A 12,297-nucleotide genomic window follows, 5' to 3' on the forward strand; every position below is an offset into this window, starting at 1 on the left:
GCACTCAACCGCTTATCATCCACAAGGCAATGGATTGACGGAGTCTTCTAACAAGTCCTTGGTTAATATCATTAAGAAGATGCTGGAAATAAACAAGAAAAGTTGGCATAAGAAGCTAGTCCATGCACTTTGGGTAGATCGAGTGAGTCAAAAGAAATCCATTGGTATGTCCCCCTTTGAGTTAGTTTACAGAGTTGATACAGTGTTCCCTACCTCTCTTGCAGCTCCAGTAGTCAAACTTCTTCAAGAGGCTGGAAGTGAAGAGGATCCAATGCAGAGAAGACTAAATCAAATGATCCACTTGCAGCAGACACGGGAAGATGTTTTTCAGAACACATTCAAATTGCAGGAGAGAATTGAAAAGATTTATGACAGAAAAGAAAAGGCGGACACATTTCAGTTGGATGATGTGGTGTTAAAGTGGGATGCAAGGAATGAGAAAAAGGGCAAGCACGGTAAGTTTCATAATCTCTGGAAAGGTCCTCTTCAGATTGCAGCATATCGGGGTCAAAATGCCTTTCTTTTGAAGGAGATGAACGGGGAAGATTGTCTAGGAGGGCCGGTCAATGGTCGGCTGCTCAAGCGGTACGTTTTTTGAGTTATTCCTGTTGTCATCATTGTCATTGTAAATACCATTTTATTTTAGTTTCGCTGCAAGTGTGTGTTGTGATATTTTCTTCAGTCTGGGGCCCGAAGTGAAGACTATAATTCTGAAGAAAGATTTCAGTTTTGAGTTCAATTTGTCGAGCCAGTTTTTTAGTCATTTTAGTGTTATTATCGAGTCGTTTCGAGTCAAGTTTCGGTCAAATAAATTGAGTCAAAATCTTGTATTGTTTATCAAAATAATGACTCCATAGCCCAATGGATGGAGGCACTGTCTAGCTCTTCCAGAGATCTGCCGTTCTTGGCACCTCCAAGGAGCTACCATCCCCATTGGAGCCAATGTTAGAGTTGGTCTGGTCATCCCTCCGTCAGAAATCAAAACTCTCTTTGCATTCCATGTCTAGGTGTCCCATCTCGCTCGATCAATTGCATTCCATTAGGAGCATGCCATAAATCTGTCGGAAGGGCTTTTGCCATTCATCCCCCTCATGCTTTGCACTACTGGCTCAGGTTTGTTCATCAAAATCAAGTCTTAAAAGTCATTTGCAGTCCTGTTTTAGTTTTTAGGTCATAACAATCATTTTAGTCATTAGGTCTGGGGTTAGTCAAGTTGTGTCTTCACAAAGTCTAATAAAGCCAGCTGGCCAGAGGGAGGTCCTTGATAGGTTGTTATTTCAAAGGTTTTTATCGTCATATGGATGGATTATGAATTTTCTTCAAAACTCTGTTTTGAAGACAAGTCAACATTTTGTTTTTTGTAATAATTTTCCAAAATTTTCAGTTCTGGAATTCTTCAGGCACAGCCCTGGTCTCCTTTGCCAAATTCCATGTCAGTTATTCCTGCAAAAAATTGCCAAAAAATTCATCATTTCAACCAAAAATCAAGGAGGAAACAAAAAGTTAGAGTTCTATTATCTGTGAAAAAGTGCCAATTGCAAAACATTACAAAAATGGGTTTTGGAGAAACAAAAATCAAATTGATGTCTTTATAAAGGTTTTTCCATGAAGATGAATGTCATTCTGCATGCCAAGGTTGGAGAAAAGCATTTCAAGGCGAATTGGGTGAGCAAGTGTTATAGACATTTTTGTGCCTCGCATCATGGAGCATGGAATGTCAATAATTACAGGGATCCTCAGTCCCTAAACATGTTGTTCTTACCCTAAAAGAACAAGGTCATCAAACAACAGCACTTCCAATCAGTTCTCCACCTGAAAACACTTCAAAACAGGCTAATTTTGGATCATGTCAGCTGCTCCACTGAGCATCTGCGCTGGAATGCAACTGCTCCTCCTTGTACCTGCGCTGGAAGTCAAATCTAATGAAGGCTACCTGCGCTGGGCGAGATTGGCCAAGTGGCACAGTCATTCTGCAAGGTGTCAACTGCCCAGGAAGCTTCCAAACTGACACTTGGTTCATAAGATTCGCCCTGTGATGAGTAAGAGGTACTTGATCACCATGTGTAACCAAGGATCTCCAAGTGGACTCAAGAACTGAAGATTAACTGAAGAGGGAGAGGACACTAGTCAGCTCTATGCCAGCCTCAAGCTGACTCATCCTCTCTTCTTCTCTCCTATATATAGAGCTCTTCTATGAGGTCTAAGGAGGCTGGAATTTTGTGTAAAGCAAGGAGGTGCTGTTGGATTACAGTTAGAGCTATTGGGTGATTGTTTTACTAGAGGTGAAGAGGAGAGTTCTTGCTGCTGGGGAGGTGCTGCTGGATTGGAGCCATCATTGGTTGTAACCTTCTCAGAACCCTGTTACTTCTATCAATAAATTTTTGTATGTTCTCCTATATACTTGTATTGCATTGATGTATTGTATTTACATGTATATTTGATTCACTCTAATCCATGCATCAGTTATGAGTACTTGTATCTTGTAGTTTCCTCTCTCGTTTTGTGCAGGGCTTGTGTGTAGCTGGACCGGCAAAGAGAGCAAGGAGCTGGGAACAAGAGACAAAGGGAGAGGATCAAGATCGACTAAGCGAAGGATACCAGGTTGGTTGATCATTTCTTCCCCCTCTCTGTACTTTCATAAAGGAAAACTGGCATATAGCTGACTAGTGTCCTCTCCATCTTCAGTTAATCTTCAGTTCGTGTGTCCACTTGGAGGTCCTTGCTTACACATGGTGATCAAGTACCTCTTACTCATCACAGGGCGAATCTCATGAACCAAGTGTCATTTTGGAAGCTTCCTGGGCAATTGACACCTTGCGGGATGACTGTGCCACTTGGCCAATCTCGCCCAGCGCATGTAGCCTTCATTGTTTTTTACTTCCAGCGCAGGTACAGAGTGGGACAGTTGCAATACAGCGCAGATGCTCAGTTAAGCAGCTGACATGATCCAAAATAAGCCTGTTTTGAAGTGTTTTCAGGTGGAGAACTGATTGGAAGTGCTGTTGTTTGATGACCTTGTTCTTTTAGGGGTAAGAACAACATATTTAGGGACTGAGGATCCCTGTAATTATTGACATTCCATGCTCCTTGACGCGAGGCACAAAAATGTCTATAACAGTTGCCCCCTAAAGTATGAGGCCGTTTATCGGGTGAAATGCTTTAGCTAGAGGATCCGAAGTTCGTTCCAGTGCTGAGGAGAGTGCCCAACTGTTATAGACATTTTTGTGCCTCGCATCATGGAGCATGGAATGTCAATAATTACAGGGATCCTCAGTCCCTAAACATGTTGTTCTTACCCCTAAAAGAACAAGGTCATCAAACAACAGCACTTCCAATCAGTTCTCCACCTGAAAACACTTCAAAACAGGCTTATTTTGGATCATGTCAGCTGCTTAACTGAGCTTCTGCGCTGGAATGCAACTGTCCCACTCTGTACCTGCGCTGGAAGTCAAAAGTAATGAAGGCTACCTGCGCTGGGCGAGATTGGCCAAGTGGCACAGTCATCCTGCAAGGTGTCAACTGCCCAGGAAGCTTCCAAACTGACACTTGGTTCATCAGATTCGCCTTGTGATGAGTAAGAGGTACTTGATCACCATGTGTAAGCAAGGATCTCCAAGTGGACTCAAGAACTGAAGATTAACTGAAGAGGGAGAGGACACTAGTCAGCTCTATGCCAGCCTCAAGCTGACTCATCCTCTCTTCTTCTCTCCTATATATAGAGCTCTTCTATGAGGTCTAAGGAGGCTGGAATTTTGTATAAGCAAGGAGGTGCTGTTGGTATACCGCCAGGATTATTGGGTGATTGTTTTACTAGAGGTGAAGAGGAGAGTTCTTGCTGCCGAGGAAGTGCTGCTGGATTGGATCCAACATCATTGGTTGTAACTTCCTCTGGAACCCTGTTACTTTCTATCAATAAAGTTTGCATGTTCTCCTATATACTTGTTTTACATAGATGCTTTGTGTTTACATGTATATTTGACGCACCCTAATCCATGCTTCAGTTATGAGTACATGTATCTTGTAGTTCGCTCTCTTGTTTTGTGCAGGATCTGTATGTAGCTGGATCGGCTAGGAGAGCAAAGAGCTGGGAGCAGGATACAAAGAGAGAAGGACAAGGATCGACTAAGCGCAAGACACCAGGTTGGTTGACCTTCTTACTATTCTCTCTGTACTTTCATAAAGTGGAACATGAAAACTTTATCATTCAGTTGTTGCTAAAGACTGTCACCTTTAGAAGGGTTAGTGTCATCCGCATCGGATACTTTTCCCCACAATAGCAAGTGCGTGTTTTGGAGAGGAATTGCTTGCAGCTAATTGGCACGGCGCACTGAGAGTTGTTGCCCAGTGTTATTCTAAATGGGCGTGGCGTACAAGGAGCACGCAACGCACTGGGCTCTTAGCGTGGCGCATATAGCCCAAAGCCCGAAATTGTTTCAAATCTTTTCAAATTGCTCATTTCTTGCGTGGATTTGCTAGGTAGGGTCTTCTTCTTGATGTTTCATCAAATTTTGTAATCAGTGATGGTGATTTATGGGTAACAATGGGTGAAACACATATCAAACCCTCTTTCTATAAACACAGGCAAACTTGCTACCAGGGTTTCAGAACTCACAGTTTTGTCACCAAAATGTTTCTCCTTCCCATTGTTCCCATTGTCTTCATCAATCCCTAATTCCCTATCACCTAAATTCATTATTCCTTTCTACTACATGCTCTGTCCTAAATCCCCCAACCTCACACCTCAAAACCTATACAATAATCCCAAACCCTAAACCCTATTCCCATACATCAGAACATCAAACCCTCTCCCATATTTCCCTATTAAATTTCTCCCAATAATTCCCATTCCTCACTATTATTTCCCCTTCCTAATAGTCCCTGTTGCATTTGTTTTTTTTTTCCCTTTGGTGGCAAACTTTGCTGGCAGACTTTGCATCCTAAAGAGTAGTCCAAACACAGTTCATATACAGTAGCATCTTTTCTTCAAGGTATATTGTACAACAGTCATGGCATCTGAGCATTCATCGGACTATGAGGTGGAAACCCAAAGTGACTCTCCCTTGGAAGAGCAGGCACCCCGGAGGCCTCATAAAAGTGGCAGACATGTTAGGGAAGAACCGACCACCCTTACAGAATTGCAGGCATGTCCTCTTCCTATGCAGTGTTTTCAGCATCAGTCATGATATGAGTTTTGTCAAAATGTGGCTAGTGTCCAATTTCATTATGAGTTGGCTCGTCTTTTTGTTCTGCACTTGCATGTAGATCAAGCTATCTTGGCTGGTGTCACCTTCACACTTACACCAGAATCTGTCTCATTAGCAACCGGTATACCGAACATTGGTGAACCATGGCACAAGAAACAGAATATTGACCAGCAGCATTATGAGCCGTACATTAAAACTAGTTTCTTGAGGCAGCTCAAGTGAGTGTTCCCATTCCGGTATCTGAAAGATGAATATGCTCCACTAATGAGATTGATCATGAAATATTTCAGCCGTGAGGGAAGGTTCTCTCGTCTTTATGCTTATCACATCAGGTTGCTCATGCATTTCACCAGGGTATGGATGATGAACATTCCGTATTTCATTTTCCGAAACATAGAGAGGATGACCACCTTTATGCAGCATAAAACCCCTAAGCAGCAACTTAACAGTGTCTATCATTTTGCTCTTATTAAGATTTTGGTGGTTCATCAGCTTGGATTGCAGGGCATCACTTGGGATGATTTCATCTCTCGTGAGTTCTTCAGAGCTTCACGGAGATTATCAGAGGTTAAGCATGAAGGTGAACCTTCTGATCAGTATGAGTGCCATGAGACTGCTAGTGTGTTGGTTTTCATCACATATCAGAGAGGCACTAGACATTTGTTTGTAGCGGCAAAGCAAGTGTTATCTCCACCCGGGGTGGAAGGGGCCTCACTTCCTCCATCAGCATCACAGGTACAGGACAGAGGAAAGATGCCAATGTAGGATGAGGGGCCTTCAGGTGAGCTATCAGGTGAACAAGAGACCGACTTCATTCTCATTCATGATACAGATAAAGATACAGGTCCACAAAGCGCTAAACTTAGAGAGATTATCTAGGGGTAGCAAACAGAGATCGAAGCCTTATCCCTTGACTTGGAGAGGGCTAAGTGGACCATGAAGTACTTGGAGTAGAGGAACAAACAACTTGAAGATCAGAAGGCAATCATGGAGCTACAAAACATTCGTGAGCATCGCCAAGCTGCACAAAGGAGAAGAGTTGAGCTCACATCATTGGAGCAAGAGATTAATGAGGATCGGGAGGCCAATCTCGAGAGAGTTAACAAGCACTTAGAGAGGCTGTTGGACAAGGCTAACAAATACCATGCTTTTCTTAGACACATGGCTTTCCACTACATGGCACGATACAAGGTGTGCAAGGCCCAAATCAGGAATTTGAAGGTGAAATTGAAAAAGGCAATAAAGAAGCAAAAGAGGCAAACGGAGCTCGATCGTCTTCAGATATTGGTCGAGGCCTCTTTAGCCCAGCATAACACTTGATAAAGAAGCTCCAACCCAAATTTCAAGAAATTTGGGGCATTTTTGGTATTTTTGTAAATTTTTGTGCAAAAAACAGGGTTTTTCTCCCTATGAGCCGCGCCACATGGCGCGCGCTTACGATAGGAGGCTCCAAATGCAAAAAAGTTTATAGTTTTAGATTTTTCATGAAAAATCATGACTGTTGGTTCATGGCCAAGAAGTTTGGGAAAGTTTTGAGTCCTCAGGAGGTCAAAAACACCCTAAAAATGACCTCTCTGCCCCTATTTTCACACACAGGAAGCAGTCTTAAGAGATTGAAGTTTTGGAGAGGCAAATTGGCACCCAATTCAGAAATTCCACTTGGGTTGGAAAGCAGATAGGCAAGGCTTTCCAACAAGCACACTGGGGCTTAATTTGGACTTTAGAAAGTGCCTCAAAATCAGCACCAAAGTGGCGCGACGCACAGAGGTTTTTTGTCCAAATTTTCACCTTCCAGCTCAGAAATTCAGCCAGTTTGACTAGTTTTGCTTTGTGATGTAATTTTTGAACTATCTTGATGTAATTGAGTGAAAATGATGTAATTTTGGCACTTAGTTACTTTTTCTAGAGGATTCATTCTCTAAAAGGTGAAAATTTAATGAATGAATCAGTTTCCTACCTTATAGAGGCAAGTTGTTTTAACTGCCTAGATTTTAGTGCTTTGTTTAGAATTGGTTGAAACAACTCCTAGAATGATGAGATCGACCCCTAGAGGCAAGGGAATAGGTTGGCTTGCCTATATTATGTAATTTCTAAGTCATTTTCAGGGTTGGACACTTGGGATTGCTTTGGCATATCATTGTACATTCTATCTCTGCATTTTTGGCTAAGGAAAGACCAGGGTTTTGCAGCACTATTTGGGATCCATGTGGCTTTATGTTTTGATGGTGTGCTTCTCTCAATAATTGTAAGTTCATTAGTGTTATGTGTATCATTTTCCTCTCTTTTCTTCTGAATTTGAACAAATGAGTGATTAAGGTAGAATCCATAACTGTTATGCTCTGCCTTGGAATTTGTTTAAATTTTCATGTTTTCATCTGTTTAAGGAGAATTCTTGAGACTCTCTTGCTCTCCTTAGCTCCTCACCAGCCTGATCTATCCATCTCACTCAATTTAAAGCATCAAAATAATCGCCTTCCTTGCCCCAATCAGACCTCTGCAGAAAACTGTGCCTCATCCCCGAGCCCAAATTTGCCTTTCCCATCTTTTCAACAAAACCCTAAAAAACTCAAATCAAAACCTTTGCACTTAATACTAGCCTAAAATTAGTTGCTAAATCAGTCATCTCCAGCCGATTGAGTATCTTTCAATGAGATTGACCTGGAGAGAGCCCTCTCTTGTCCTCGTAGGGCTAGCTATGAGGCTGAGCGTGGTTTGATGTGGACCTAGAACCTTGTCTTTTCAGCCTGAGACAAATCTAGGCTCTAACATAGTGGCGACCGTAGTGGGGAAGAAAATGGTTTTCTTATTGATGTCATTGGTTTTCTAAGCTACAAACGGAGCCTGAAGTTATGCCAGGTAGCCTTCGAAATGCTTTTGCTTTGCATTAGCGCAAGTAGATAAACATTCAATCTCCGGTCTAGCTTGTAATCATGACACTTGATTTGCAAACCACCCCAGTACATCTGAGAATCCTAAGCTTTGGATGATAAGTTTATAATTTGACAGGCTGATCAAGTTGTTTTTGTTCCTTTGATTTCTTGAAAATAACACGCTGGCTTCAAAGAGATATACAAGAGCTAACCCAGATCCAAATCCTCCCCCTTTCTACAAAAATCCTAATCTGATTTCAAGAATTGTTCGCCAAGAGAGCTATGTCACTCCCATGTTTAGATCTCGTTCATGCCCGACCATTTTTAAGTATCTTGAAGAGCTTGATTTTGATGAAAAGTTTGAATTGTCATTGTTTAAAACCAAGTCTAAAAGCGCTCTTGAGTCTATTGTCCCAAATCCAAACTTTCTGGCTTCTCTAAACATTGAAAAATCCAATAAGTCCATTGAAAATTTCATTCTAAGACAACTCCAAACTGACATTGAGGCTGCAAATATTATTGATTTCCTAGAAGCTACATCTGCAACTCTTGGAGCTATCTCAACCCCATCTAGCTCAAGGGTTCTCATGCAGCCACATTTCCTTCCCACCCTTCCTCCGCAGCCTAACATTGTTGATCAAAAGTCTATTGTAAATTCACCTCCGTCTACTCCTTCTACATCCAAAATTGCTTCACCTCCTCACACATCTCCTCATACACCTCACACATCAGCTACTTCCACTCCTCCATCATCCCCTAGACCAAATCCACCAAGAGCAATGGCTGCTCGGTTTTCACGTCTCGTGCTGCCTCAAGTTTTGAATGACATGCCCGCAGATTAACAGAGCAAAATTCCTTTATTTGATGGCATGCCTATGGGTGTCACAGCTCAGCAACATGTCGACAAAATGACAGATTTCTTTGATCTCCATGAGATCGATGAGGAAAACGTGACCATGAGGTTACTCGTGCAGAATTTCGGTGAAGAGGTAAGGAAATGGTTCAGAGCTTTGCCGGCCAGAAGTATTCCTACATTAGAAGAGCCTAAAAGATAGTTTTTGGAATGCTAGGAAGTAAAGAAAGATCCTCTGCAAATCACTTCCGAATATACCAAGATCAAGCGAAATGCTGGTGAGTCCATTCAAGACTATTGTATTAGATTCAATGCGGTTTATAATGCAATTCCAGATGACTTAAAGCCAACTAGAAGATAATCTTTGCTTAAGTACCCGAATGGTTTTGATCCGGACATGGCTTATCAATTAAGGGAGAGAGATCTAGCTACCTTAGAAGAAATTCAGAAAATTGCCGTTAGTGTTGAGGAAAATTTGAATGACAAGAGAGCTAGAATGAAAGCTGAAAAGAAAGTCTCAATAAAAGAAGAAGCCTCTACCTCAGATCAGGTGCTACGCAAGGTAGAAAACATGATTGAAAGGTTGGCACTTGATAAGCCTGAACCGAAGATCTGGAATCCTAATTTTTGTGTCCAGAGCAGCCACAATTCAGGATCAAACAGCGTGAGCAGCGAGCACAAGAAATGGCATCACGATAGCAGCAAATAAAGACACCTCTTCAGCAGAATTTTGTTGGCCCTGAATCTGATGATGAAGACCATGTAATAGGAGAAGAAAATCACTTCTTTACTCCTCATGATATGCCCACATTTATCACTGAAGATGATGAGTATGCAGAAAGTTCAGCTATACAGCATGATGCAGATTTTATCTTGTCAAATGACACAGCTCTTGAAGAAGAGTCAGATGAGTATCAAAGAGGGTATATGCATGCTTTGTCTGCCCAGCAGCATCAGTATTCATTAAGAAATAGAAATTTCCCCATCAATCCAATCCAAAAGAGAAAGGAAGGTCCAGCATCAAAGAATGAGTCACCGGTTACACCAAATAAAGGCAAAGAAGTTGCTAACCCTATGCCTAACAAATCTCCATCAGCAAGTGAACGAGTTAATCAGCCCATTGTACCGAAATACAAAGCTGAGAAGAAAGAGGTTCCAGCCAAAGAGGTAGAGAAGATTTCCACTTTTAGTTTAGAAAATGAAATTTCTAAATTAAAGGTATCCATTCCCTTGACAGAGCTGATGAAGAATAGTAGTTATAGAGGTTTGGTTTCAAAAATTTTGAATTTTGATCCAATGTCTGATATGGTGAGTGTGGAAGATGATAAACCTGAACTGGTTTTTGGACCAACATTAAATGGTGAATCTCCAGACAGCGATGTGCCTCTTTTTTATATCAATTTGAGAGTGCATGAGTTTGTGTTGCACAATGCTATGTTTGATTCCGGCTCTTCCCACAATCGTATGCCAAAAGCCATCATGGAGAAGTTGGGTTTGGATATCACAAGGAAATATCATGATATGTATTCATTTGATTCCAGCAGGGTGAGATGTATTGGGTTTATTAAAGACTTGGTGGTTAGTTTGGATCAGATTCCGGCTCAGAATATTTTGATGGATGTTGTTGTGGCAGACATTCCTCCCCGATTCGGTATGCTTCTTTCAAGGTCTTGGGGAGCAAAGATCAAAGGAACTATGTAGCTTGATTTCTCCTATGCAACGATTCCAGTGTTTGGCCAAATGAGAAAATTGTATCGTGAATAGAAAATGAAATACATGATTACAAGCAAGGAGAAACCAATTAATCATCCGATTAATTATGTACATACAGATCTAGAGTCTTTTGTTTTGTATTCAAATAGTTTCAATGATATTGATAGTCAGTTAGTTGTAGTAGATGATATTCCAGAAATAGTAGAAAATTTCAAAGAAGTTTTGAAGAGAGAAGGACAAGAACATGGAAATACCTTTCAGCAATCAGAAAAAGATGATGGATAGCAGAGGAACATGGTCTGTGGACCATGGATTTCGATGGCGCAGTGGGAAATGATGGTGCTGGAATTGGAATTTGGGTACGCAGTCCTTTTTCTGCTCCAAACAAAGTGCCGAGCAATGTGCGGGTATGTTCTTACAAACTTGCTTTTGATTGCTCAAACAATGAAGCTGAGTATGAGGCTTTGATTGCTGGCCTAAAGATCCTAAGAACGTTGAATGCTAAGAGGATTGTTGTATACGGCAACTCCGAATTGGTGATTAAGCAAGTTAAAGGCGAATATCAAGCAAAGCATCCTCGGATGCGGGCGTACCGGAATGTTGTTCTAGACATTTTGAAGTTGTTTTCATATTATACTTTGACGTGTGTGCCTCGTATTCAGAATAGTATTGCTGATGCACTTGCTAAGGAAGCAAGTAATTTGAAAATTCCTATGAACTCAAGAAATAAATTTGAAATCCATGTGAAGCATCATCTGGCTATCCAGGATAATCAAAGATATTGGCAAGTTTTCCAAGATGATGAGGAGATTAATGATTTTCTGCAAAACAAAGGTAAATTCAAAGATACCTCAATTGATGTACAACATGATAACGGAAAAGATGATGTGTAGATCAATCAAATGGAAGTGTTGCAGCTCCAGGATAATGTGATTCCTAAAGTCTTGATACCTTTAGAAGAACTCTTTGATCATGATGACGTAGCCTGCAAACCAACATTGCAGCCAATAGAGAAGGGAGTCGAAGACGTGAATATTGGAACAACCGAGCGTCCGAATATGGTAAAGCTGTCCAAAACATTGCCACCAAAGGTAAAGGACAAATATATCAGTTTGTTGTCATATTTTGCGGATGTGTTTGCTTGGGACTATTCTGATTTGAAGACATATGATACAAATATAATTCAGCACACTATTCCTATTAAGCCTAATCAAAAACCTTTCAGACAGAAGTTAAGAAGGCTTAATCCAAAATTGCTGCCATCAATTGAGAAGGAGATCAATCGGTTGTACAAATCAGGAATCATTGTTCCCATCCGTTTTTCTGATTGGATATCTAATTTGGTGCCCGTGCGAAAGAAGACCGGTGAAATTCGTTTGTGCATTGATTTTCGGAATCTCAATAATGTTTCATTGAAGGATAATTATCAGCTGCCAAAAATGGATCACATACTTCAGCGAGTAGTTGGAGCATCTCGCATGTCACTACTCGATGGTTATTCCGGATATAACCAAATTTTATTCCATGAAGACGATCGAGACAAAACAGCGTTCACCACTCTGTGGGGAACATTTGATTATGCAAAAATGCCTTTCGGTTTGAAGAATGTGGGTGCCACTTTTTAGCGGGCAATGGACTTGGCTTTCGCAAATAAGAA

This window comes from Pinus tabuliformis, chromosome 8, assembly GCF_031772625.1.
Source record: "Pinus tabuliformis cultivar Carrire ecotype Pingquan chromosome 8, CPIR1, whole genome shotgun sequence".
NCBI classification, from domain to species: Eukaryota; Viridiplantae; Streptophyta; class Pinopsida; order Pinales; family Pinaceae; genus Pinus; species Pinus tabuliformis.